Genomic DNA, 26,806 nt, shown 5'->3' with positions numbered 1-26,806 from the left:
AGAGATATATAGAGGATGCAGGGACAGGAGGGGGTATGTAGAGGATGCAGGAACAGGAAGGGGTATATAGAGGATGCAAGGACATCAAGAGATATATAGAGGATGCAGGGACAGGAGGGGGTATATAGAGGATGCAGGGACAGGAAGGGGTATATAGAGGATGCAAGAACATCAAGAGGTATATAGAGGATGCAGGGACAGAAGGGGGTATATAGATGATGCAGGGACAGGAGAGGGTATATAGAGGATGCAGGGACAGGAGGAGGATACATAGGGAACCCAGGGTCAGGAGGGGATATATAGAGGATGCAGGGTCAGGAGGGGGTATTTAGAGGATGCAGGGACAGGAGGAGGTATATAGAGGATGCAGGGACAGGAGGGGGTATATAGAGGATGCAGGGACAGGAGGGGGTATATAGAGGATGCAGGGACAGGAAGGGGTATATAGAGGATGCAGGAACAGCAGGGGGTATATATAGGGGATGCAGGGACAGGAGGGGGTATATAGGGGATGCAGGAACAGGAGGGGGTATATAGAGGATGCAAGGACATCAAGATATATATAGAGGATGCAGGGACAAGAGGGGGGGTATATAGGATACACAGGGTCAGGAGGTGGTATTTAGACGATGCAGGGACATGAAGGGGTATATAGAGGACGCAGGGACATGAGGGGGTATGTAGAGGATGCAGGGACAGGAAGTGGTATATAGAGAATGCAAGGACAGGATGGGGTATATGGAGGATGCAGGGACCGGAAGGGATATATAGAGAATGCAGGGACAGGAGGAGTATATAGCGAATGCAGGGACAGTAGGGGGTATATAGAAGATGCAGAACAGGAGGGGGTATATATAGGATGCAGGGACAGGAGGGGTTATATAGAGGATGCAGGGTCAGAAGGGGGTATATAGAGGATGCAGGGACAGGAGGGGGTATCTAGAGGATGCAGGGTCAGGACAGGGTTTAAGGAGGATGCAGGGTCAGTATGGGGTATATAGATGATGCACTGACGGGAGGGGGTATTTAGAGGATGCAGAGACAGGAAGGGGTATATAGAGGATGCAGGGACATCAAGAGTTATCTAGAGGATGCAGGGACAGGAGGGGTTATATAGAGGATGCAGGGTCAGGAGGGGGTATATAGAGGATGCAGGGACAGGAGGGGGTATATAGAGGATGCAGGGACAGGAGGGGGTATCTAGAGGATGCAGGGTCAGGACAGGGTTTAAGGAGGATGCAGGGTCACTATGGGGTATATAGATGATGCACTGACGGGAGGGGGTATTTAGAGGATGCAGAGACAGGAAGGGGTATATAGAGGATGCAGGGATGGGGTGGGTGTCAAAGGTTGGCAGGAGTGATGCACAGTAATTGGGTGACATATGCACAGTAGTATAGCTGTGGATGGAGGTAGGTGCGAGTTCCCCGATATTTAGGGGAATAAGGAGGGGTCAGATATGGGGATGGGGAGACACCAGGGAGTGGTAGCCAGCTGTCCTCAATATGGAGGACGGAAGTTTGTTTGATTTATTGATAGCAGTTGTTGTCTCTGCTTTCCTCCTCCGCTGGACACCTTCACTGCCATGTGTACATCCACCGCCAGCTGCACTCTGCTGAGATATGGTCATTTGGGGCCTCTATAGCAGAGGGGGGCATAATAAATGGGGAGAGGATGGAGAAGAAGACCCCCAAACCTGGGGTTAATACTGATGATGTCCTGTGCTGCTGCGAATACATAAACCAGAAGGGAGAGAGGAGCCACCCAGTTGCCTGTCTGTGTGACTGCGAGGACTTGGACGAGGTCTGTGACAGGTGAGCGAGCTCGTCCATTCTCAGCTACAACAGCCACACAATCCAGATTGTAATGTGTATGGTCAACGTAAAGGAGATCATACATTCAGATTGTAATGTAGAGTATATAGTTAGTTTATTATACTATCAGATTGTATTGTCTGTGGCCAGCTTTGCATTCTTACGAATCAATATTAGCAGTTTGTCATCTTCCACAGATGGATCACCTGCAAGTCTCTGAAGCCGGAGGTGTTGACACGGGTCATCGAGATCGCATCAGACCGATTCCGCATCCCTTGGATCTGAGCCGCCAAGAAGGTAGACATTGGGATCCTCTCACTGCTGATCCTGTTGCCTGTGTCTCTGTACGTGACATCCTTGCATATTGTCCTGGGTGTGGTGGTCCTCAGCTCCTTCCCTGTCCTAGTGATCTGGTATTACCAGCTGACGCATCGACGGAAAGAGAAGACTCTGCTGTTCCTCAGTCTGGTGCTCTTCTCTCTGGGGTATATATACTGTATATGTACTATAACTTTGTGCGGGAGGTCTTCCTGAAAGAGCACATCGGCTGGGGTCACCTTTCTGCCATCATTGGTGGTTTGTTCATGACTCTCCTCTTCCTGGCCAAAGCCAAGCAGGATCGCGGCTACCTAAAAAAAAAAAAAAATCACAACCAGGGTGAGGGCCAGCAAAGATCTTGAAGGTGGCTCAGAGGCAGGGGAGGGGACAGAATCTCCAAGGAGAGGATGTTCTTAAGACCTCCTGGAGAAGGATTTCCTCACTGCTGACAAGTACTGGTACAAAGTGTGTCAGGTGGTGAGACCAGCATGGAGTGGGCACTGCAGGATCTGTGGGAGATGTGTCTTGCACCTCGACCATCACTGTGTGTGGTAGGTGAATGGTGTGGCAGGGTGGGGGGTCCTGGCGCCAAAAGAGGGGGTAATATTCTGGACTGTTGGAACTAGGAGGAGGGAGATGCTGGGTCCTTAGGACTGGAAAAAGGGAGATCTTGGACCATTGGGACTGGAAGTGGGGAGATGCCGGACCGTTGGGACTGGAAGGAGGGATATGCCAGGTTGTTGGGACTTGGCAGGGGAAGATGCTGGACTGCTGGCACTGGCCAGAGGGCGATGCCGGGTCGTTGGGACTGGGAGGAGGGAGATGACGGGTCGTTGGGACTGGGAGGAGGGAGATGCCGGGTCGTTGAGACTGGCGAGAAGGAGATGCCGGACCGTTGCGACTGGAAGCAGGGAGATGCCGAGCTGTTGCGACCGGAAGCAGGGAGATCCTGGACCGTTTCGACCAGAAGCAGGGAGATGCCGGGCTGTTGTGTCCGGAAGCAGGGAGATGCTGGGCCGTTGGGACCGGCAGGGGGGAGATGCCGGGCCATTGGGACCGGCAACAGGGAGATGCCAGGCCGTTGGGACCGGCAAAAGGGAGATGCCAGGGCATTGGGACTTTGGGACTGGAGAGAGATTAGCAAAAGGCTGGAGAGCCTTTTGATTGGATTTGGACTGATCAGCAATAGGCCAGAGAGTGTTCTCACGGGATTTGGAGTGTGATTAGCAATAGGCCGGAGAGCGTTCTCATTGCATTTGGAGAGTGATCAGCAATAGGCCGGAGAGCGTTCTCATGGAATTTGGAGAGTGATCTATTTATGTAAATCTTCTATTTACATTAAAAGTCCACTGTATTTTATTCCCCTTCACTCCAACTGTAGTAAAATCCTTTAGTGATAATGAAAAATGTGAATAAACTCAAGCGCTTACTATGGTGAATATAAATACAAATCAATAGGTATTATATTATATTAGTACTGTAGCCGCTAGTGCACACATCCCATGTCTCAGTGGGCTAAATAATAAATAATATCAAAGAAAATATGCTACGCTACATATAACAAAATGCACAATCCCTAAAATATATATATATATATAAAACAGTGATGTCAAAAACAGAAATAAAGTGACTCACAAACATTTTTAAATTAATAAGATTATTGTCCAAAAACTATATTTGGTTAAAGTCCAATCATTTAAGTGTTCTCCTGTGACCCCCTCCTTGAAATAACGGCCACCATGTGTATCTGTCACAGAAGTCCAGTGCAAAAAATCCTCCACCATATATCTGCTCACCTCCAGCAGTGTGACCTCACATTATACAATGTTTTGGTCTAACTGCACTTTTGGTCCCAAATGTATGGACTCTGACGATCAAATTACTGAAAATTAGCTCCAAAAGATGCTCCCTCCAGATGACTGCCTCAGGCTCAGCCGTAATCCTCATAAACAGAAGCTCAAAATAATGCTTTAGCCTTTAAAACTTTTATTTGAACATAAAACATAAGAAATGCACTCACATTCCGGAGGTCCATATCTGCACCATGTATGGTGAACATCCAGCAATGTACAAATTGGGCACAAGATGGCAGTATCATCCCCGGCAGTATGGAAACAGTCCCGGCTCGAAAACATCACTAATGGGAAAAACGTCATTCATCGGAATAGCAGTAGTAGTAATCCATACGCCGCTCCAGGATTTTCATAGTTGTAGGCAGTTGCAGTTATACATAGGGCCCGTGCATTGTCTTGCAATATACTGTTTGGAGCCGCAGGCTGATAGCTTCCATGCCACGCCGCATTGAGGCAGTAATAGCTGCAAAAGGGGCCCAAACCAAGTATTGAGTACATATGCATGCTTATACTGTTCAGAGGTCTGATATTGTTCTATGTACAATCCTTATTTTATTGATTGCATGTAATATTCTAATTTTCTGAGATTGTGGATTTGGGGTTTTCATGAGCTGTAAGCCATAATCATCACAATTATGACAAATCACAGCTTGAACTATCTTGCTTTACATGTAATGAGTCTATCTCATATATTAGTTTCACCTTTTAACTTGCATTACTGAAATAAATGAACTTTTGCACGATATTCTAATTTTTCGAGTTTCACCTCTAAAACGCCAAATTTCCATGAAAAATAATGGTACCGCTTTCAGCACCAAAAATCTGAAATAATCATACCACCAGGGAGGTTAAGGTCATGCCACAGCATTTCAATTAGATTTAAGTCCAGACCTTGACTAGGCCACTCCAAAACAATAATTTTTGTTTTTATGAGACATTCAGAGGTGGACTTGCTAGTATGTTTCAGATCATTGCCTTGCTATGCAGTGCGCTTGAGCTTGAGGTCAAGAACTCATGGCAAGATATTTTTGGCAGAATAGAATAGAATTCATGGTTCCATCATTTGCGACAAGTCATCCAGATCCTGAAGCTGCAAAGAAGCCCCAGACCATCACACTATCACCACGTTTGACTGTAGATATGATGTTCTTTTTATGAAATGCTGTGTTAGTTTTATGCCAAATGTAGTGGGATGCACACCCTCCAAAAAGTTCAACTTTTGTCTCATTTTGTCTCCACATAATATTTTCCCAAAAGTCTTAGGGATAATCAAGATGTTTTTTGGCAATTGTGAGACAAGCCTTTTGGGTTGATTTACTAAAACTGGAGAGTGCAAAATCTGGTGCAGTTCTGCATAGAAACCAGTCCGCTTCCAGGTTTTATTACCAAAGCTTAATTGAACAAGCTGAAGTTAGAAGCTGACTGGCTACCATGCACAGCTGCATCAGATTTTGCACTTTCCAGTTCTAGTCCATAACCCCCTTTGTGTTCTTTTTGGTCAGCAGTGGTTTTCGCCTGGAAACTCTCCCACGGATGCCATCTTTGCCCCGTCTCTTTCTTATTGTTGAATCGTGAACACTGACTTTAACTGCAGTTCTTAGTTGTTGTTTGATGGAGTCCCAAAGCCTTAGAAATGGCTTTGTAACCCTTTCCAAACTGATACATGTCAAATACTTTATGTTGATATAGTACTGTGCTACTCTGAATATTAATGAAACAGTCAAAAAAATCAAAGTGTCCATTAAATAGTTCATAACAAATAATGTGTAAGTGATCCAAAAATGAATTCTGTGCTTCACTCGACAAATATATTCCAGTAATCCAAAATGAACCGTGTGATAAACACCACCACCACATGTAAAGATGGCCGCTCACCTGGACACCAGGACCTATATAAACACAGGTCACAAGTGCTTAGTTGTAATTCCATACATAGACTCTAGATGGCAGCAACGAGTCACACTGTATATCTCCTCCATCAGTAGTATAACCTCCACTCCAAAAATGTCACCTCCACTTCCTCTCCTCCACTCTGGGACCCCCAGGGAAGGAAAAACAAATGGCCTCTAATATTGTAATACTGTTTATTGAACTAAAAGCCAAATACCAATAAAAACATTAACATATACACTGATTGTAAAAGCACGATTCACAAGGACTGGACTTCCGGTCCATGGCTCCGTGCTGGAAATTACGTCACTAAGCTTCCTTGACAAAGCCACGTAGGTTGGTGGCATAACACGTGGGGCGGAGGTTAGTGATGTCATTTCCAGCACAGAGCAGCGGGACGGAAGTCTGGTCCTCATGAATTGCGCTCTCACAGTGCATTGTGAGAGCCATGATTGGCCAAAGCAATGCACCTGACCACAGATCAGGTGCAACGCTTTGGCCAATCACAGCACAATGCACTGTAAGAGTCATGATTGGCCAGTCAGTGACTTTGGCCAGTCATGGCTCACGGCTAAGTCTACGCCCCACATTATATAAGGCTGCTTACACTTTTAATAGTATTAAAAAAGAAAAGCAAATAAAATAAAACAAAAAATACATAAAAAAACAAGAAACAGCGTGGGTCCCACCCCTCCCCTAATCCATACCAAGCCCTTTGGATCTGATAGGAAGGTTAGGAGGGGCCACACAGTAAAAAAAAGTTTTTAAAGTGCGTGGTGTTCTTTAGGCCTGGTAGGACTTTTAAGGGGAATGCCATCCCAAAAAATGGAACAAAAACCATGGGGTTCCTCTTAAATTCCTACTAGACCCTTGATCCGAGAGCAGACCTGACAGGGCAAGAAAGGTGGGGGGGGGGGGGCAATTGTGCACTCCCCTCCCTTTGGCTTACCAGGCCACGTGCCCTCAGCATTGGGATGGTGTTCCCATGCCGATGGGGACTAGGGCCTTTTCCCCACAACCCTAACCCTGTGGTTGTGGGGATGTGTGAGCAGGGGGGCTCATTAGTATCAGGGTAACCCTTTAAATATAGGGACACCCTGATGCTGTCCCCCCTTGTGAATAATGGGTACCCCTACTCATTCACTACAGGTTTTTGAAAAGATAAAGTCACCGGGCTTTTAAATAATTCCTTTAATTGAACAAAAAACAAAACAACAGTTTTTGACAAGTCCTTTAATGAAAAGAAAAAAAAATGGTTTTCTTTGATGTAATCCATCGACAATCACAGCGTCCAGCATTATCCTGACCACGCCAGCTAAGAGACATTTTTAAAAAACCCGACGGCCACCGACCCGTCCGCACCCGCCGAGCGCTAGTCGCAGTATGACAGATCTGACAGTTGCCGGTCACATGTACACAATTGGGTGGAGTCAGTGGTGACATATAAGCCTTCAAAATGGGCACTTTTAAATTTACAAGTTTGAGTCCCATAGACTTGCATTGAGTTCAAAGTTTGCGCTCGAGCATTCTTTAGGTTCGAATGTTTGACAGAAAACCAAACACGGGGGTGTTCGGCCCATCGTTATTAGAGACATTCCTTTTTCTGCTCTCACCTACAATATGGCATTCCTTGTAGCCATCACCTCTGGGATTAGTGTCTGAGCTGAGGCCTTATCCTGCAAGAAACCTTTTCTGGTTTTACATAGTAACAAGGTTGTGTTCAGGCCTCAGGTAGTTTCTGTCTCTCACCCCCACTTATCATTCTTCCATTTCTCTTTCTAATTCCATTTCATGAAAAGGAAAATGTTTTACCATTGTGTGCATATGGCCGTGGTTGTGAGTCCATTTTCCAGCACTGCTTCTTTCAGAAAGACTGATTCCCTTTTTGTCATCTCGGATGGTCTCCATAAGGGTGCCGCAACTTCTCATTCCATCATCTCTAGGTGGCAAAGACAGACCATCATTCAAGCATATGGTCTCTACATTTTGGTTCCACCCTTTCCCATCAAGGCGCACTCTACTAGATCTGTGAGTGCTTCTTGGGCTTTTCAGCATCAAGGAACTATTTTCCAAATTTGGTGCCACCTGATCTTCTGGTAATGCATTCAATATCTGTCAGGTGGGTGTTGGTGACTTACCTGGTGTTTGCAGTGTTGGCGACTCCTTGGTTGGACTGCTTTTGAGCATCTCAGGGTGAAGGACTTTCTGTATCTCACCCCTCTCTGTGTCATGCCCGCCCACATCAGGAGTACACGGTCCTTCACCCCCAGTGAGAACACAGAACATGCGTGCCCCTGTCTCATGCCCGCCCACATCAGGAGTACACGGTCCTTCACCCCCAGTGAGAACACAGAAGATGCGTGCCCCTGTCTCATGCCCGCCCACATCAGGAGTACACGGTCCTTCACCCCCAGTGAGAACACAGAACATGCGTGCCCCTGTGTCATGCCCGCCCACATCAGGAGTACACGGTCCTTCCTTCATCCCTGCTGATGACCGCACATGCGCACCTCTGCCCCAGGCTGAAGCATACGCACAATGGATGTCACATAATAGTCACATGACAGCAAATTGCATGCACCAGGCTGTCCCCGGCTGAAGTGCGCAGGTAAGTGGAGCTATGGGGGGCTCTACGGGGCCCCACAAGGCAGTTTAGCTACTCGCAAGACAGGAAGAGACAAGAAGAAAACTTCTAAGGCACAATGTAAAAAAGTGACAGTCTGCAGACAGAAAGGAGAACTAAACCTTGGAAGTCCTGTAGTGACTGTGGCAATTCATTGGCTATCGGTTGCAGAAAGATTTTCCAGCGTGCTGACACATCTCTTTCTGCAGTCACTTTAACGACTGCAATAGCTCAGTAATGCTCCAGTCTATGGCTGGATGGTGCAAGTCCTCCTTGTCCATACTGGACCTTGCAGGATGCCACACTACACACACAGCTGAATGATCAGAGGAAGGTCACACCACTCCCTCCTACCTACTACACACGGGATCCCTGGAATGTACACAGGAAGGCAGCAAGTGGAAAAGCAGATCTGAGCTTCTAGATTACAATGCTCAAAGATCAATTTCCACCAAACCAGAGGTCTCCAAATATTGGAAACAAAAGGCCACATTACTGGGGGGGGAGGGGGGGGGGCAGACTGTGGACAGCAGGAGCAGAAAAATGCCTTGGTGTTACCGGGAGTAAACAGTGTCTCATCATTGGTGTCAGTGGGAGGAATAGTGCCCCATCATTGGTGTCAGTGGGAGGAATAGTGCCCAATTATTGGTGTCAGTGGGAGGAATAGTGCCCCATCATTGGTGTCAGTGGGAGAAATAGTGTCCCATCATTGGTGTCAGTGGGAGGAATAGTACCTCATCATTGTTGTCAGTGGGAGGAATAGTGTCCCCATCATTGGTATCAGTGGGAGGAATAGTGCCCCATCATTGGTGCCAGTGGGAGGAATAGTGCCCCATCATTGGTGTCAGTGGGAGGAATAGAGCACCCATGGTTTGTGTCAGTGGGAGGAATAGTGTCCCATCATTGGTGTCAGTGGGAAGAATAGTGCCTCCATCATTGGTGTCAGTGGGAGGAATGGTGCCCCCATTGGTGGTGTCAGTGGAATAGCGCCCCATCATTGATGTCAGTGGGAGAAATAGTGCCCTATCATTGGTGTCAGTGGGAGGAATAGTGTCCCATCATTGCTGTCAGTGGGAGGAATAGTGTCCCATCATTGCTGTCAGTGGGAGGAATAGTGCCCCATCATTGGTGCCAGTGGGAGAAATAGTGCCCTATCATTGGTGTCAGTGGGAGGAATAGTGTCCCATCATTGCTGTCAGTGGGAGGAATAGTGCCCCATCATTGATGTCAGTGGTAGGAATAGTGTCCCATCATTGGTGTCAGTGGGAGGAATAGTGTCCCATCATTGGTGTCAGTGGGAGGAATAGTGTCCCATCATTGATGTCAGTGGGAGAAATAGTGCCCTATCATTGGTGTCAGTGGGAGGAATAGTGCCCCATTATTGGTGTTAGTGGGAGGAATAGTGCCCCATCATTGGTGTCAGTGGGAGGAATAGTGCCCCATCATTGGTGTCAGTGGGAGGAATAGTGCCCCATCATTGGTGTCAGTGGGAGGAATAGTGCCCCCATCATTGGTGTCAGTGGGAGGAATAGTGCCCCAGCATTGGTGTCAGTGGGAGGAATAGTGCCCCAGCATTGGTGTCAGTGGGAGGAATAGTGCCCCATCATTGGTGTCAGTGGGAGGAATAGTGCCCCCATCATTGGTGTCAGTGGGAGGAATAGTGTCCCATCATTGGTATCAATGGGGGAATAGTGGCCCGTTTTTCCATCTGACACCAATGTAAGCATTCTTCTCAATGACACCTATGTAAAGGAACATTATTCTCAATGACACCAATATAAGGGGCATTCTTCCCTCTGACACCAATGAAAGGGACATTCTTCTCAATGACACCAATAGAATGGGCAAACTTTCCACTGACACAAATGAAGGGACATTATTCTAAAAGTCACCCATGTATGGGACACTCATCCCTCTGACACCAATGTAAGGAGAATTCTTCCCAATGACACCCATGTACGGGTCATTCTTCCCAGTGACACCAATGTAAGAGTCATTCTTCACTCTGACACCCATGTAAGGAACATTATTCTCAGTGACACCAAAATAAGCAACATTCTTCCCCGACACCAATGTAAGGGATATCCTTCTCAATGACACCAATGTAAGGGGCATTTTTTCATGTGACACCCATGTAAGGGACATTATTCTCAGTGACACCAATGTAAGGGAGATTCTTCCCTCTGACACCAATGCATGGGACATTCTTCTCAGTAACAACACTATAAAGGGCATTCTTTCCACTGACACCCATGTGAGGGACATGGTTATCAATGACACCAATGTAAGGGACATTCCTCTCAGTGACACCAATGTAAGAGTTTTTCTTCCCACTGACACCGATGTAAGGAGCATTCTTCTCAGTGACACCAATGTAAGGGACATTATTCCCACTGACACCAATGTAAGGTGCAGTCTTTCCAGTGGCACCCATGTAAGGGACATTATTCTCAGTGACACCAATGTAAGGAACTTTCGTCCCTCTGACACTAATACAACGGACATTCTTCCCAGTGACACCAATGTAAGGGATACTTTTCCCATTGACACCGATGCATGGAGCATTCTTCCCAGTGACACCAAATGTAAGGAGCATTTTTCCCAGTGACACCAATGTAAGGTGCATTCTTCCCAGTGACACCAATGTATGGGACATTCTTCCCTCTGACACCAATGTAAGGGACATTCTTCCCACTGACACCAATGTAAGGGACATTCTTCCCACTGATGCCATGTATGATTGGTGGAAATGATGACAGATGTGAATGTTGGTGGCTCCGCCCCTTTGCTAGCAGCCAGTAAGAGCTCAGCTGCTCTCTGTGGAAGGCGGTTAAGGGTTAGTCGTGGGCGGGTTTGGACAGAGAAACGCCCAGCCTCGCCGGTTATACGGAGGAAGAGAGCGGAGATGCCCGGTGTTGGGCCCTCTCTCTGGTGTGCTGCCTGTCCCCGGAGCTCCTCCCCCTCCCGGTACGTCACCGCCGGGCCCGCGGCCTGCTGTACGGTGAGGTCCGGTCACCATGGAGACGGAGTGCAGGCCGTCCCGGAGTTGCTGGGTGTTTTTGTCCTCCGCGTTGTACCCGGATGTCCGGGGCCTCTATGGAGAGGACGGGGTAGCACTCGGGACCCGGTGTGGCCCTCAGATCCGGAGAGGGGCCCTTGGTGAGCTTTTCAGGCTCCATAGAGATGGGGAGGGGAGACCACCGAGATCTGTCTCATCACAGTCTGTGATCCCTGAGGAGATTTCACTCCCTGTCCTGGTGACACCTTTTGAGGGGGAGACAGCTTCTTCCATACCAAGGATTACAACCCATGCTGGAATTCTATGAGGGGCTACAGAACAGGCCGAGGGTCCCCATCAGGTTCTATTATAATTGGGGGGGTCCCCGTCAGGTTCTATTATAATGGGGGTCCCCGTCAGGTTCTATTATAATGAGGGGTCCCAGTCAGGTTCTATTATAATGGGGGTCAACGTTAGGCTCTATTATAATGGTCAACGTCAGGCTCTATTATAATGGGGGGTCCCTGTCAGGTTCTATTATAATGAGGGTCTCTATCAGGTTCAGTTATTATGAGGGTCCCCTCCAGGTTCCTGTAATATGAGGGTCCCCTCCAGGTTCCAGTAATATGAGTGTCTCCTCCAGGTTCCAGTAATATGAGGGTCCCCTCCAGGTTCCGGTAATAAAGAGGGTCCCCTCCAGGTTCCAATAATATGATGGTCCCCTCTAGGTTCCAGTAATATGAGGGTCCCCTCCAGGTTCCAGTAATATGAGGGTCCCCTCCAGGTTCCAGTAATAGGAAGGTCCCCTCCAGGTTCCACTAATAAAGAGGGTCCCCTCCAGGTTCCTGTAATATGAGGGTCCCCTCCAGGTTCCAGTAATATGAGGGTCCCCTCCAGGTTCCACTAATAAAGAGGGTCCCCTCCAGGTTCCTGTATTATGAGGGTCCCCTCCAGGTTCCAGTAATATGAGGGTTTCCTCCAGGTTCCAGTAATATGAGGGTGTCCTCCAGGTTCCTGTAATATGAGGGTCCCCTCTAGGTTCCAGTAATATGAGGGTCCCCTCCAGGTTCCTGTAATATGAGGGTCCCCTCCAGGTTCCAGTAATATGAGGGTCCCCTCCAGGTTCCAATAATATGATTGTCCCCTCCAGTTTCCAGTAATATGAGGGTCCCCTCCAGGTTCCAGTAATAAGAAGGTCCCCTCCAGGTTCCAGTAATAAAGAGGGTCCTCTCCAGGTTCCAGTAATAAAGAGGGTCCCCTCCAGGTTCCATTAATAAGAAGGTCCCCTCCAGGTTCCAATAATATGATGGTCCCCTACAGGTTCCAGTAATATGAGGGTCCCCTACAGGTTCCAGTAATATGAGGGTCCCCTCCAGGTTCCAGTAATATAAGGGTCCCCTCCAGGTTCCAGTAATATGAGGGTCTCCTCCAGGTTCCAGTAATATGAGGGTCCCCTCCAGGTTCCAGTAATATGAGGGTCCCCTCCAGGTGTGTATGTAATTGTTCGCCCATAACAAGACAACATGGCTCAGACAATGCCTTTGGGGATGAAAGTTCTCCTTCTTCAGGGCTCAGATCGTATTTGTAGTTTGGAGGACTCAGAAATGGGTGACCAGTAGGTGGGTGTGGGTGGTCAGTAAAAGGAAGGAGGTTCCCTTCTGTTGGTGGTCAGTAGAAGGGATGTGGTCAGTAGGGAATGTTCCTTTATGGGGTGGTAAATTTAAGGAAGAGGGTCCCCTTATGTGAGAGATCAGTAAATGGAAGAACACCCTTAACATGGGTGATCAGTAGGAGAAATGCTAATTGATGTTGCTGGTCAATAGAAGGAAGAATGGTGGCTTACCTTGGTGGTCCATCGAATAAAGAATGCTCCCTTAGATATGTGGTCAGTTGGAAGAAGAACGCCTCTTTACATGTATGATCATTAGAAGGAAGAATGCCCTTGTATGTCGGTGGTCAGTAGGAGGATGTAGAACGGCAGGGCAGCAAAATCGGCAGCAGAGTGAATGCTGACCTGGGCCCTGTCTGGTAAGATTAGCATGCCCCTTTACATTGGTGGTCAGTTGAAGGGATGCGGTCCGTAAATGGAAGAATGCCTCTTTATATTGGTGGGCAGTAGAAGGGATGCGGTCAGTACATGAGAGGTCAGTAAATGGAAGAATGCCCCTTTACATTGGTGGTCAATAGAAGGGATGCGGTCAGTACGTGAGAGGTCAGTAAATGGAAGAATGCCCCTTTACATTGGTGGTCAATAGAAGGGATGCGGTCAGTACGTGAGAGGTCAGTAAATGGAAGAATGCCCTCTTACATTGGTGGTCAATAGAAGGGATGCGGTCAGTATGTGAGAGGTCAGTAAATGGAAGAATGCCCCTTTACATTGTTCGTCAGTAGAAGGGATGCGGTCAGTACGTGAGAGGTCAGTAAATGGAAGAATGCCCCTTTACATTGTTCGTCAGTAGAAGGGATGCGGTCAGTACGTGAGAGGTCAGTAAATGGAAGAATGCCCCTTTACATTGGCGGTCAGTAGAAGAAATGCTAATTTATTTTGCTGGTCAGTAGAAGGAAGAATGGCGGCTTACTTTGGTGGTCCATAGACGAAAGAATGCTCCCTTAGATTTAAATTAAAAAAATGCAGCGCAGTACTATAAACTCAAATACGGTGCTAAATAAATCCAACGTGCAGATGTGAATAGTGACAACAGAACATTGTGCTTCGTGACAATAACGTGCTACATCCAAAGAAATATCAAGACATATACATAAATATCCATAAAACTGCATATACCAGTGCTAAATGAATAGTGTATACAAATACCACATGAACCGTACAAAATAGTCACCTGTCCCTTTAACACGCCAATATCGTCACATGGGCTTGTGCGGTATATCTCCTGTGCGTCGTGTACCAAATATACCACCAACAGGTGTCCCAATATTATGACATCAAAATGCTGGTGTTGATATTTCTTTAGATGTAGAACATATTATTGTCACGAAGCACAATGTTCTGTTGTCACTATTCACATCTGCACGTTGGATTTATTTAGCACCGTATTTGAGTTTATAGTACTGCGTTGCATTTTTTTTTATTTCAGGTTTACGTGTGGGAACACAGTACATGCTCGCTGCAATACTTGTTTTATAGGAGGTCCATTGCGCTGACGGTTTCTCATACATTTTGGTTCCCTTAGATATGTGGTCGGTTGGAAGAAGAACGCCTCTTTACATGTTTGATCATTAGAAGGAAGAATGCCCTCGTATGTCGGTGGTCAGTTGGAGGATGTAGAACAGCAGGGCAGCAAAATCGGCAGCAGAGTGAATGCTGACCTGGGCCCTGTCTGGTAGGATTAGTAACAAGGGACTCCCTGTGGTGGTTTCATCGGTGATGGAGCAACGGCACGCTCATCCTAACAGTGAGGGACCAATACAAGGAGCTAGTGGAGTATTTCCTCCGATCCTCATGGTGATCCTGTCCCTTGCCAGTGAACAGTACTGCTAGTGTCACCTATCCCTAACACACACAAATATGTTTACACATACACACACCAGCATATACAGACAGGGAACAAACACACATACAAAACACCCCCCACCCCCACACACCCTCTAACACACCTGTCCCTCTGACCACACAGGAAGTACATAGGTGCCAACATTTGAAAATAATTTGGAAGGGCTGAAAATAAAACGGGGTGTGTGCAGTGTGCCACAGGCCGGTTACATAGGGGAGCAAAAAGTGGGTGTGGTGAAAATTGGGCGTGGTGTCATGGGTGTGGCAACACTGAATGGCTTGTGGTGTCAGACCTATACCTCTACGCTTTACTTCATTTTAGAGAAATTTAGGCCTGGCGGCACACTGCAGAGAGAGCAGGAGAAAGATAAGCCCTATTGTTGGTGTCACTGAAAGCGAAATCGATCTTGAGTCCTTTGGGACAGAGGCTGTAGAACTCTGGGGCCTCCTAAACCAGAGGAAACTGTGCACTGTACACACACAGACACAAGGAGACCGACATCAACACCCGATATTACATGGTGGAATCTAACCGATGAGAAAGTACACCAATCATTTCCTCCAGGAAGCTCCATCCATAGAAGAATACCCACTTGCCTTCCATAGGATTTGTGATACGGCACTCGGTTACTTTGAAAATTGTGCGGTCATGCAACTCTGCACCCAAATGACATTCATGTCCTTCCCCCCCCACAAATAGAGCTTTCTTCTGGTGGTATTTGATCACATCTGCAGTTTTTAAATATTTTGCACTATAAACCAAAAAATACCGACAAATTTGAAACAAATAAGGGCAGAGGATATTCATCGTCGTTAGGAAAAGTGTTTGTTACCGAAGATTGTCTCTGCAAAGCTTCTGCTGGTCTGTAATTCCAACTCCCCATTTCTGTCACTTTGTAGAGGGTGACACCATATTGTAAGGCTGCAATGCTGACTGATTTCTGGGAGTTTTCTAAACAACCCCCCATGTGATGGGCGGCCCGCACAGACAAAGCAACGTACTGATGTGTAGCTGCCTTCTTCTGGGTATAGGTCTATTAGTAAAAGCAGCACACAGTTAACCCCTTGATCACCCCTAAATGTAAATGTTAACCCTTTCCCAGCCAGTGTCATTAGTACACTGACAGTGTATAGTATGATCAATGATCAGTCTATTAGTGTCACTAGAGATGTCAGTGGCCATTAGTCGATTTCTTCCCAGTGTCAGATTGGCCGCCACGCTATTACTGCCATCACTAGTATAAAAATTCAAGTATATATCCCATCCACTGTAGACGCTATAACGTTCATGCAAACCAATCAATATACACTTTTTGTGATTTTTTTTTTTATCAAAGACATGTAGCAGTGTACATTTTTATCTAAATTTATGAAAAAATTTGATTTGTAAAAAACACCTTGATTAGATATGTTTTATAATAGAAAGTAAAAAATATTTTTTTTTCAAAAATGTCTGTTTTCATTTATATAGCAAAAAAATAAAAATCTCAGTGGGGACTAAATACCATAAAAAAAAAGATAGAAACTTAATTTGGGTACAGCGTTACATGACTGCGCAATTCCCATTAAAAGTAGCGCAGTGCTAAATAGCAATTATTATAGCAACCTATTTCTGCTATAGGGTGGTTAATAAGCGGTTAAAAAGGCTCTGTTTATTAAAAAAAGATATAAATGTAATTTGGGTACAGCGATGTTTACGTTGTATCGTCCAACACTCAGGATATGTAATTTTGGGCACCGGGCAGGTAGTTTTTTGAAACATTTAACTCACCTGTCAGGTGGAAGCATTCGGGCGGCAGTGCTGCCGCCGATTGATTCCACACAGCCTACAGTAACAGCCTCCTCCACCACCCCACATACCTCCGTCTTGTCCGCTATGTCTCCCAGGCTCCACTTGTCCATCTGTGGGAACGGGACCAGTTCAGCAGGTGCCAGCATGTAGAGGGGATAGAGGAGTGCGGACATTTTCACCCCCCTCCTCTTCTTGTCCTGACCCAGAAATTATGTTCTGACGTCACTTCCGGGTCCCCATTGACAGATTTCCCAGCCATCGAGGCCATGAAAGAATGTAATGCAGTGTGATGTGCACTGCATTACATCCAGTGGAGTACAAGGGAGCCATGCAAGGTCTTTTGGACCCTGGATGTCTCAATAAAGAGAACCTGTGACCAAAAATCATCACATAGGGGACTTTTTGGCCCCTATGTGAAGAAGAAAAAAAATAGTTAAGTAAAAACATTTGTTTTTTAATTGTAAAAAATTACACACAAGCACATAAAAATTACACACAAGCACATAAACCCCAGCAACAAAAAATTTTAAAAGCACACGGCGCACCAACGCATGAAAACATCAATTGCTATACACATGTTACATATCGTCGCACACGCCGGATTGAGAGCAATAATTCTAGCCCCAGACCTCTGTAACACTACACTAATGACATATAAGGGGCTTTAAAAGCGTCACCTATACAAAATATAGGGCACTAAAGTTTGTTGCCATTTCACGAGCGCATGTATATTTAAGGTTTGACATGCTGGATATCTATTTATTCGAAGCAACCTCGTCTTTTATATTTTACCAAAAACAAAAAGGGTAATTTATTGCTATTTTGTGGCCTAAAATGAAGTGTATCTTTTACTGAAATGTTGGGTTTCCTAGACCTTTGTGGTAATGTCGTGTGACATCAATTGGAACTACCGCTATTTTATTCCCTAAGGTCTCTGCTTTCAGAAAATAGATCATTTTTGGGTTTTTTTTGTAATCTTCAATCCTAAAATGGTTTTCTAAACGTTTGCAAAAACAAAAAGGGCTCTGGCAGCGAAAGGGATAAAGGATAGACCCAGACATTCCTAAAATCATCTCAGATTTAAATACGGTTTTGGTTCAAATGTATTTTTTCTTTATCAGGACAAGCAGATTGTCATGAGGGACAAGTAGATTGGGACTCCGATTTAGTTTTTTGCAAAAATGTCCACACCTCTGATACACGCAGCATTGTTTCATCTGGTCACTCTGTGCTGACCGACTGCTGTTTTGGCATCATTTAAAATCTGCAATATGAAACCTTCATAACAGACACAAAGAGATGACATTTATTCTGAAGTAAAAGAACTGGTGGAACCATCTTCATTTTTCATAGCCAAAGCAAAGCTTGCAGTAACACTTTATTTTCTTCTCTTGCTTTACAGCTGGGTCAGCAACTCCGGACATGAAGCTTCGCCTGGGTCTCCTTTTGGATGTTCTGGAGAGACTTCTGGAGAAAACCCGGTAAGGAACATATTCTCTTTCTTAACCGCTTCCCGCCCGTCTGCAGCAAAAAAGCCCTTTTCAAAGCCCTTTGAAAACGTGCTGTTGCACGAAATGCATCAGGGAGTAGCCAAAGCCAGTTTTATTTACACTGCCTGAGCCACGAGGGAGGCTGGCGGCCATCTTGGTTCCGGATTATATCTTATATGCCTGTTTACCATATTATCACTATGGTCCAGATGTGAGCCCACCTGTTTTTCATCTATTATTCATGTTCATTTAGTAAACCTACTACACTATTAGCACTTTGTTCTTTGGCTCATTTATTTTGAGCCACCAAGGTGGAATGCTGACCAGCGGATGCACATTAGTGAAGAGTTTCTTCCCATTAATATGGAGAGTGTCAGTGGAGGAGAGGCTATATGCAGACCTGTTGCCAGAGATGTTCCATGCATCCCAGGATGATGATGACCAGGAGTGGGCCTGATTACTCAAAAGCGCTATAATTTGTGCTATCTGGTTAGTGCAACTTACTCTCTTTTCCACGCACACCTGAGACACGGATTTGCACCTATAGAAGATTTATTGTGTCACTAATACACTTCTGGATGTTGTACACGCATTTTCACTTTATTTTATATATTTTTTATTATGTTTTATGATATATTGGACTGATCATCTCTTTTTTATATGCGTTTTCAATACGCCATTGAGTGATGCACCTATGTTTGTGTGATGAAATTTTAGATTGTCTATTTTAGCGCTGCATTTTTGTGAGATATTGTTTAAGAGGGTTGGAGGTTTTACCTATTTATGCAAGCTGCTATCCATACGTACATTTCTAGCGCTCGTTTACCATTTTACCTATATTACACACATTACACATTGTTAGGCACACAATTGACCCCTTGATCGCCCTAGATGTTAACCCCTTCCCAGCCAGTGTACAGTGACAGTGTACAGTATTAGCACTGATCGCAGCCATGACCAGCATAGCGTCTACAGCTGTGTAAATTCCAGTATACATACCATGGTTTGTAAACACTATAACTTTCATACAAACCAATATACACTGATTGGGATTTTTTTTAACCAAATACATGTAGCAAAATTAATTTTGGCCTAAAATTGGTCTAAGCTTTAATTTTTTTTTATTGGGTGTTTTATAGCAGAAAGAAAGAATATTTTTTTTCAAAATGTTTGGTATTTTTTAATTTATATAATAAAAAATAAACAACCCAGCGGTGATCAAATACCACCAAAGAAAGCTTTATTTGTGTGAAAAAATTATGTCAGCACACCTTTCAGCAGGTCTGGGTGTTGGAAACCGCTCAAGAATGCACTCGGACCCATTACAAGAGGGCATTCTTGTGGGATTTTGATCTCACTGGCAGTGGCAGATTCAACTCCGAGGAGGCCCCTAGGCAGTCGCAACCCTGGCCCCCCTTTGCAGGTTGCTGGCGGTTTCTCCTGAGCCCTCTAGTGGGATAACATTGAACAAAGTACTCTGCATGTTGGCTGCTAAATAGAGATGACATCACTACTGTACTTTTCTGCTCTATAAGCAAAAAAAGTGACAATTTTGAGAAAAGAACAATATTTTTTATAATAAAAAAATGTAAAATTCAAATTTTGTAATAAATTTTGGCCAAAATGTATTCTGCTACATGTCTCTGCTAAAAAAAATTCCAATATGTGTAAATTAATTGGCTTACATGAAAGTTATAGTGTTTACAAATGGTGATATATATATATATATATATATATATATATATATATATATATATATATATACTGTAATTTTGTTTTTGTTTGTTTTTTTTACTAGTAATGTCGATCAGTAACTTATAGCAGGACTGTGGCGGGCATTCTGACACTGAGGGGAACTGACTTGTTGTCACTGACATCCCCAGTGACACCGATACAGTGATAAGTGCTAATAAAAAGCACTGACGCTGTACTAATGACACTGGGCAGGAAGGGGTTGACATCTGGGGTGATCAAAGAGTTAACTGTGTGCTGTGTGTGTTTTCCACTTTAAGCACACTGCTTTGTATGGCTCTGCTATACAGTGTGCAGGAGCTGACAGGGGAGAGATCTGTATTGTTTATACACAGGTCTCTCCCCCGTTGAAGATATTTGGCGATCACCGGGTACCCGCAAGTAATCACCGGCCGGGACCCAGTGATTGACAGCCAAGACTGAGAATGGTGGCGCTGGTAGGGAGTTCGCATGCCCCCTATCTGGAGCTTCAAAATCACATATATATACGTGTTTTTGTGTACCCGTGCCACCCTGCAGCAGTATTTCTGCTATAGGGCGGAGGGGAAGCGGTTAATAAAGTTTTTTTTTTGTTTTTTTTTAAATAAACTCAAATGGAGTGTCAGTTCTCTGTATTCTATGTACAGAAAAGTATGAAGCACCCCAGGTGGGACTCGAACCCACAATCCCTGGCTTAGGAGGCCAATGCCTTATTCATTAGGTCACCGGGGCTTTGCTTATTTGTTGTCTTTTTTTTAAAGTTAATATTTTGTGGAATATAAAATGAATGTACAACCAATTTTTACTGAAGATAAATCCATAGAAGGAAATGTTTCTGGGTTGGCTTTGATAAACATCAGAGATCTGTCACTTTTATCCTTTGATTCCTCAGAGGTGATGTCTTTTCAGACCCCTAAACCTTCCCACTTACACCAATGTAAGGGGGAAATTCTCCTCACTGACACCAATGTAAAGAGAATTCTTCCCACTGACACCAATGCAAGGTACATTCTTCCCTCTGACACCAATGTAAGGGACTTTCTTCCCACTGACACCAATGTAAGGGACATTCTTGCCACTGACACCAATGTGAGGGGCATTCTTCTCAGTGACCACCAATGTAAGGAGAATTCTTCCCACTGACACCAATGTAAGGAGAATTCTTCCCACTGACACCAATGTAAGGAACATTCTTTCCACTGACACCAATGTAAAGAGAATTCTTGCCACTGACCACCAATGTAAGGAGAATTCTTCTTAATGACATCAATGTGCTGGGCATTCTTCTCAGGGACACTAAAGTAAGGAGCATCCTTCCCACTGACACCAATGTAAGGGACATTCTTCCCACTGACACTAATATAAGGGACATTCTTGCCATTGACACCAATGTAAGGGACATTCTTGCCACTGACACCAATGTAAGGGACTTTCTTCCCACTGACCACAAATGTAAGGGACATTCTTCCAACTGACACTAATGTAAGGGACATTATTTCCACTGACACCAATGTAAAGAGAATTCTACCCACTGACACCAATATAAGGGATATTCTTCCAAATTACGCCAATATAAGGAGAATTCTTTCCACTGACCACCAATGTAAGGAGAATTCTTCTCAGTGACATCAATGTAAGAGGAATTCTTCCCACTGACACCAATGTAAAGAGAATTCTTCCCACTGACAACAATGCAAGGGACATTCTTCCCACTGACACCAGTGTAAGGGACATTCTGCTCAGTGACACCAATTTAAGGGATATTTTTCCCACTGACACCAATGTAAAGAGAATTCTTCCCACTGACACCAATGTAAGGGACATTCTTCCAAATGACACCAATGTAAGGAGAATTCTTCCCACTGACCACCAATGTAAGGGGTATTCTCAGTGACACCTATGTAAGGAGACATTCTTCCCACTGACGCAGTGTGTATATACAGAATGCATTTTGAGGGTCTCCTCTAGGGTCCAATATTATATAGATCTCTGTCAGGTTCTATCAGGTAATATGAAAGTCTCCTCTAGGTTCCAGTAATATGAGGATCTCCATTAGTTTGTGTTATTATAAAGATCACCACCAGGTTCCGTTTAAATTAGGGTCTCCATAATGTTCCAATATTATTAGGATCTCTGTCAGATTCCTTTATTATGTGGACCTCTATCAGGGTAAAATATTTATGAGGGTCTCCATTAGGTTCCAATAGTATGAGGGTATCCATCAGGTTGTGTTATTAGATGTATGTCCATCAGGTTTCACTATTAAGTTGTTCTCCGTCAGATTTTGAGGGTTTCCTCAGGTTCCAGTATTTATGTTGATCTCCATCAACAATCTCTTCATTATTATGAAGGTCTCCGTCAAGTTTTAATATTTAAAGGTTCTCCCTCAGGTTCAATTATTATTTGGATCTTTGTCAAGTTGTGTTGTTATGAGGGTCTCCATCTGGTTCCAGTATTATGTGGTTCTACATGAGGATCTAATATTTGGAGGGTCTCCCTCAGGTTCTATTATTATGTGGATCTCTGTCAAGGTGTGTTATTATGAGGGTCTCCATCCGGTTCCAGTATTATGTGGTTCTACATCAGGATCTAATATTTGGAGGGTCTTCCTCAGGTTCTATTATTGTGTGGATCTCCATCAGGTCTTGTTATTATGAGGGTCTTTTCAATTCTGAGCCTGACTGGGTGGAGCCATCATGTGTTGTTCTTCTACAGAATTATTCCCATGGTGCCCCTATTGTTCGCCTGTAACAAGACAACATGGAACAGGCAATGCCTTTCAGGGGATGAAAATTCTCCTCCTTTTTTAGGGCTCAGATCTTATACGTAGTTTTGAGGACTCAAATGGGTGACCAGTAGGTGAGTGTGGGTGGTCAGGAAAAGAAAGGAGGTTCCCTTCGGTTGGTGGTCAGTAGAAGGGATGCGATCTGTAAGGAATGTTCCTTTATGAAGTAGTAAAGGAAGAGGGTCCCGTTACGTGAGAGATCAGTAAATGGAAGGATAACCCTTTACATTGGTTGTCAGTAGAAGGAAGAATGGTGGCTTATCTTGGTGGTCAGTAGAAGGGATGTGGTCAGTAAGGAATGTTCCTTTATGGGTTGGTAAATAGAAGGAAGAGGGTCTCCTTACAAGAGAAGTCAGTAAATGGAATAATACCCAATTACATGGGTGGTCAGTAGAAGGGATGTGGTCAGTAGGTAATGTTCCTTTATGGGGTGGTAAATATAAGAAGGAGGGTCTCCTTACATGATAAGTCAGTAAATGGAAGAATATCCTTAACATGGGTTGTCAGTAGGAGAAATGCTAATTGATGTTGCTGGTCAGTAGAAGGAAGAATGGTGGCTTACCTTGGTGGTCCATCGAAGAAAGAATGCTCCCTTAGATATGTGGTCAGTTGGAAGAAGAACGCCTCTTTACATGTATGATCATTAGAAGGAAGAATGCCCTTGTATGTCGGTGGTCAGTAGGAGGATGTAGAACGGCAGGGCAGCAAAATTGGCAGCAGAGTGAATGCTGACCTGGGCCCTGTCTGGTAGGATTAGTAACAAGGGACTCCCTGTGGTTGTTTCATCGGTGATGGAGCAACGGCACACTCATCCTAACAGTGAGGGACCAATACAAGGAGCTAGTGGAGTATTTCCTCTGATCCTCATGGTGATCCTGTCCCTTGCCAGTGAACAATACCGCTAGTGTCACCTATCCCTAACACACACAAATATGTCTACACATACACACACCAGCATATACAGACAGGGAACAAACACACATACAAAACACCCCTCACCCCCACACACACCCTCTAACACACCTGTCCCTATGACCACACAGGAAGTGCATAGATAATAATTTGGAGGGGCTGAAAATAAAATGGGGTGTGTGCAGTATGCCACATGCCGGTTACATAGGGGAGTGGCAAAAAGTGGGTGTGGCGAAAAGTGGGTGTGGTGTCATGGGTGTGGCAACACTGTGAATGGCTTGTGGTGTCAGACCTATACCTCTAAGCTTTGCTTCACTTTAGAGAAATTTAGGCCTTGCGGCACACTGAAGAGAGAGCAGGAGAAAGATAAGCCCCATTGTTGGTGTCACTGAAAGTGAAGTCGATCTTGAGTCCTTTGGGACAGAGGCTGTAGAACTCTGGGGCCTCCTAAACCAGAGGAAACTGTGCACTGTACACACACAGACACAAGGAGACCAACATCAACACCTGATATCATCATCGTTAGGAAAAGTGTTTGTTACCGAAGATTCTCTGTGCAAGGCTTCTGCTGGTCTGTAATTCAGACTCCCCATTTCTGTCACTTTGTAGAGGGTGACACCATATTGTAAGGCTGCAATGCTGACTGATTGCTGGGAGTTTTCTACATAAACCCCTATGTGATGGGCAGCCCGCACAGACAAAGCGACGACGTACTGATGTGTCGCTGCCTTCTTCTGGGTATAGGGTGCACACATGTGCCCCATACCCCCAACCCCTGCCAACACCCGCTGTGATTGTACACAGTAGAAATCTGTCAGTCAATGATTCACAGCCAGGATCTGCTGAGAGGTTGCGTCCAATAACAGCCCATGGCCCTGTGTTGACAAACAACACAGAGCTCTCTACAGAGGGAATGATCTTTGCAGGGATGAGAAACAAAGAGGTCTATTAGTAAAAGCAGCACACATTACACATGGTAGGCACACAGTTAACCCCTTGATCACCCCTAAATGTTAACCCTTTCCCAGCCAGTGTCATTAGCACACTGACAGTGTATAGTATTATCAATGATCAGTCTATTAGTGTCACTGGAGATGTCAGTGGCTGTTAGTTTCTCCCCAGTGTCAGCGTCAGATTGGCCACCATGCCATTACTAGTATAAAAAATAAATAAAAATTCCAGTATATATTCCATCCACTGTAGACGCTACAACTTTCATGCAAACCAATCAATATACACTTTTTAGGATTTTTTTTTTACCAAAGACATGTAGCAGATAACATTTTGGCCTAAATTTATGAAGAAATTAGATTTTTAAAAAACTCTTTATTGGATATGTTTAATAATAAAATAAAAAATGTTGTTTTTTTTCCCAAATGTTGGGCCTGCGTTTATTTATATAGCAAAAAATAAAAAAAACCCAGTGGTGAGTAAATACCATTAACCCCTTGTCCTCCTGAGGATTTACCCCCTTCCTGACCAGGCCATTTTTTGCGCTATGGCGCAGCGTTACTTTAACTGACAATTGTGCAGTCATGCAACGCTGCACCCAAATGAAATTTACCGTATTTTCCGGCGTATAAGACGACCCCCTACTTTTCCTGTTAAAATATAGGGTTTGAGCTATACTCGCCGTATAAGACTACCCCTCTTCCAACGCACACCAAATAAAAATGAAAAAATATCAGATTTGATTTCAATATGGTATGCTATTTCAGTATGGTATTCCAATGATGGGGTGCTATTCCTCCCACTGACACCAATGATGAGGCACTACTCCTCCCACTGACACCAATGATGGGGCACTATTTCATCCACTGACACCAATGATGGGGCACTATTCCTCCCACTGATACCAATGATGGGACACTATTCCTCCCACTGACACCAATGATGGTGCCCCATCATTAGTGTCAGTGTGTGAGGAATAGTGCCCCATCATTAGTCAGTGGGAGGAATAGTGCCCCATCATTAGTCAGTGGGAGGAATAGTGTCCCATCATTAGTGTCAGTGGGAGGAATAGTGTCCCATCATTGGTGTCAGTGGGAGGAATAGTGCTCCATCATTGGTGTCAGTGGGAGGAATAGCGGCCCATCATTGGTATCAGTGGGAGGAATAGCGCCCCATCATTGGTATCAGTGGGAGGAATAGCGCCCCATCATTGGTGTCAGTGGGAGGAATAGCGCCCCATCATTGGCATCAGTGGCAGGAATTGCGCCCCATCATTGATGTCAGTGGGAGGAATAGCGCCCCATCATTGGTATCAGTGGCAGGAATTGCGCACCATCATTGGTGTCAGTGGGAGGAATTGCGCCCCATCATTGGTGTCAGTGGGAGGAATTGCGCCCCATCATTGGTATCAGTGGGGAGAATATTGCCCCATCATTGGTATCAGTGGGGAGAATAGTGCCCCATCATTGGTATCAGTGGGGAGAATAGTGCCCCATCATTGGTGTCAGTGGGAGGAATAGTGCCCCATCATTGGTATCAGTGGGGAGAATAGTGCCCCATCATTGGTGTCAGTGGGAGGAATAGTGCCCCATCATTGGTATCAGTGGGAGGAATAGTGCCCCATCATTGGTATCAGTGGGGGACGAATAGTGCCCCATCATTGGTATCAGTGGGGAGAATAGTGCCCCATCATTGGTGTCAGTGGGGAGGAGGAATAGTGCCCCATCATTGGTATCAGTGGGGAGAACAGTGCCTCATCGTTGGTGTCAGTGTGGAGGAGGAATGGTGCCCCATCGTTAGTGTCAGTGGGGGAGAGGAGCGGCTGCTCCTTCTTCCAGTTCGGCCACTCGATTTTCGCGGGGCCGCTTGGCTCCGCCTCCTCGCCGGTGATTGGTCGCCTGTGTGCCTTTCCAGTGCTGGCACCCAATCACCGGTGAGGAGGCGGAGCCGAGCGGCCGCGTGACCATCGAGCGGCCGAACTGAAAGAAGGAGCAGCCGCGCTTCCTGGACCGGATCGTCGTGGGACCGGAGCCAGGTAAGGTACAGCAGCCCCTCTGCCCACCCCTGTACTTAGTGTCTGCTGGAGGAGGAGGGGGGGCGGCGCCGCGCCGCCCCTCAAAAAAGTGCCGCACCGGCGT

The 26,806-nt window shown here is 45.3% G+C and overlaps 1 long non-coding RNA gene and 1 pseudogene across 2 annotated transcripts in view; both read left to right on the top strand.

Annotated features, from left to right (window-relative positions):
• Nucleotides 1-1,231: 1,231 nt before the first annotated feature.
• LOC149432907 (palmitoyltransferase ZDHHC23-like) lies at nt 1,232-4,625 on the top strand (annotated as a pseudogene). The gene is made up of 2 exons (XR_016308950.1): nt 1,232-1,814; nt 2,012-4,625. The product of XR_016308950.1 is annotated as a palmitoyltransferase ZDHHC23-like (transcript).
• Nucleotides 4,626-11,349: 6,724 nt separating this feature from the next.
• LOC149432903 (uncharacterized) overlaps nt 11,350-26,806 on the top strand; it is a 122,858-nt gene continuing 107,401 nt past the window's right edge. Inside the window, exons 1-2 of the long non-coding RNA XR_016308951.1 lie at nt 11,350-11,465; nt 18,202-18,280. This is a non-coding gene — a long non-coding RNA (uncharacterized LOC149432903). The remainder of the gene's footprint in view (nt 11,466-18,201; nt 18,281-26,806) is intronic.

The sequence above is a fragment of the Staurois parvus genome, unplaced genomic scaffold (genome assembly GCF_062004578.1).
Source record: "Staurois parvus isolate SC_StPar_1 unplaced genomic scaffold, SC_StPar_1.0 ptg002058l, whole genome shotgun sequence".
Classification (NCBI taxonomy): Eukaryota; Metazoa; Chordata; class Amphibia; order Anura; family Ranidae; genus Staurois; species Staurois parvus.
This window is presented reverse-complemented; position numbering and strand designations above follow the sequence as displayed.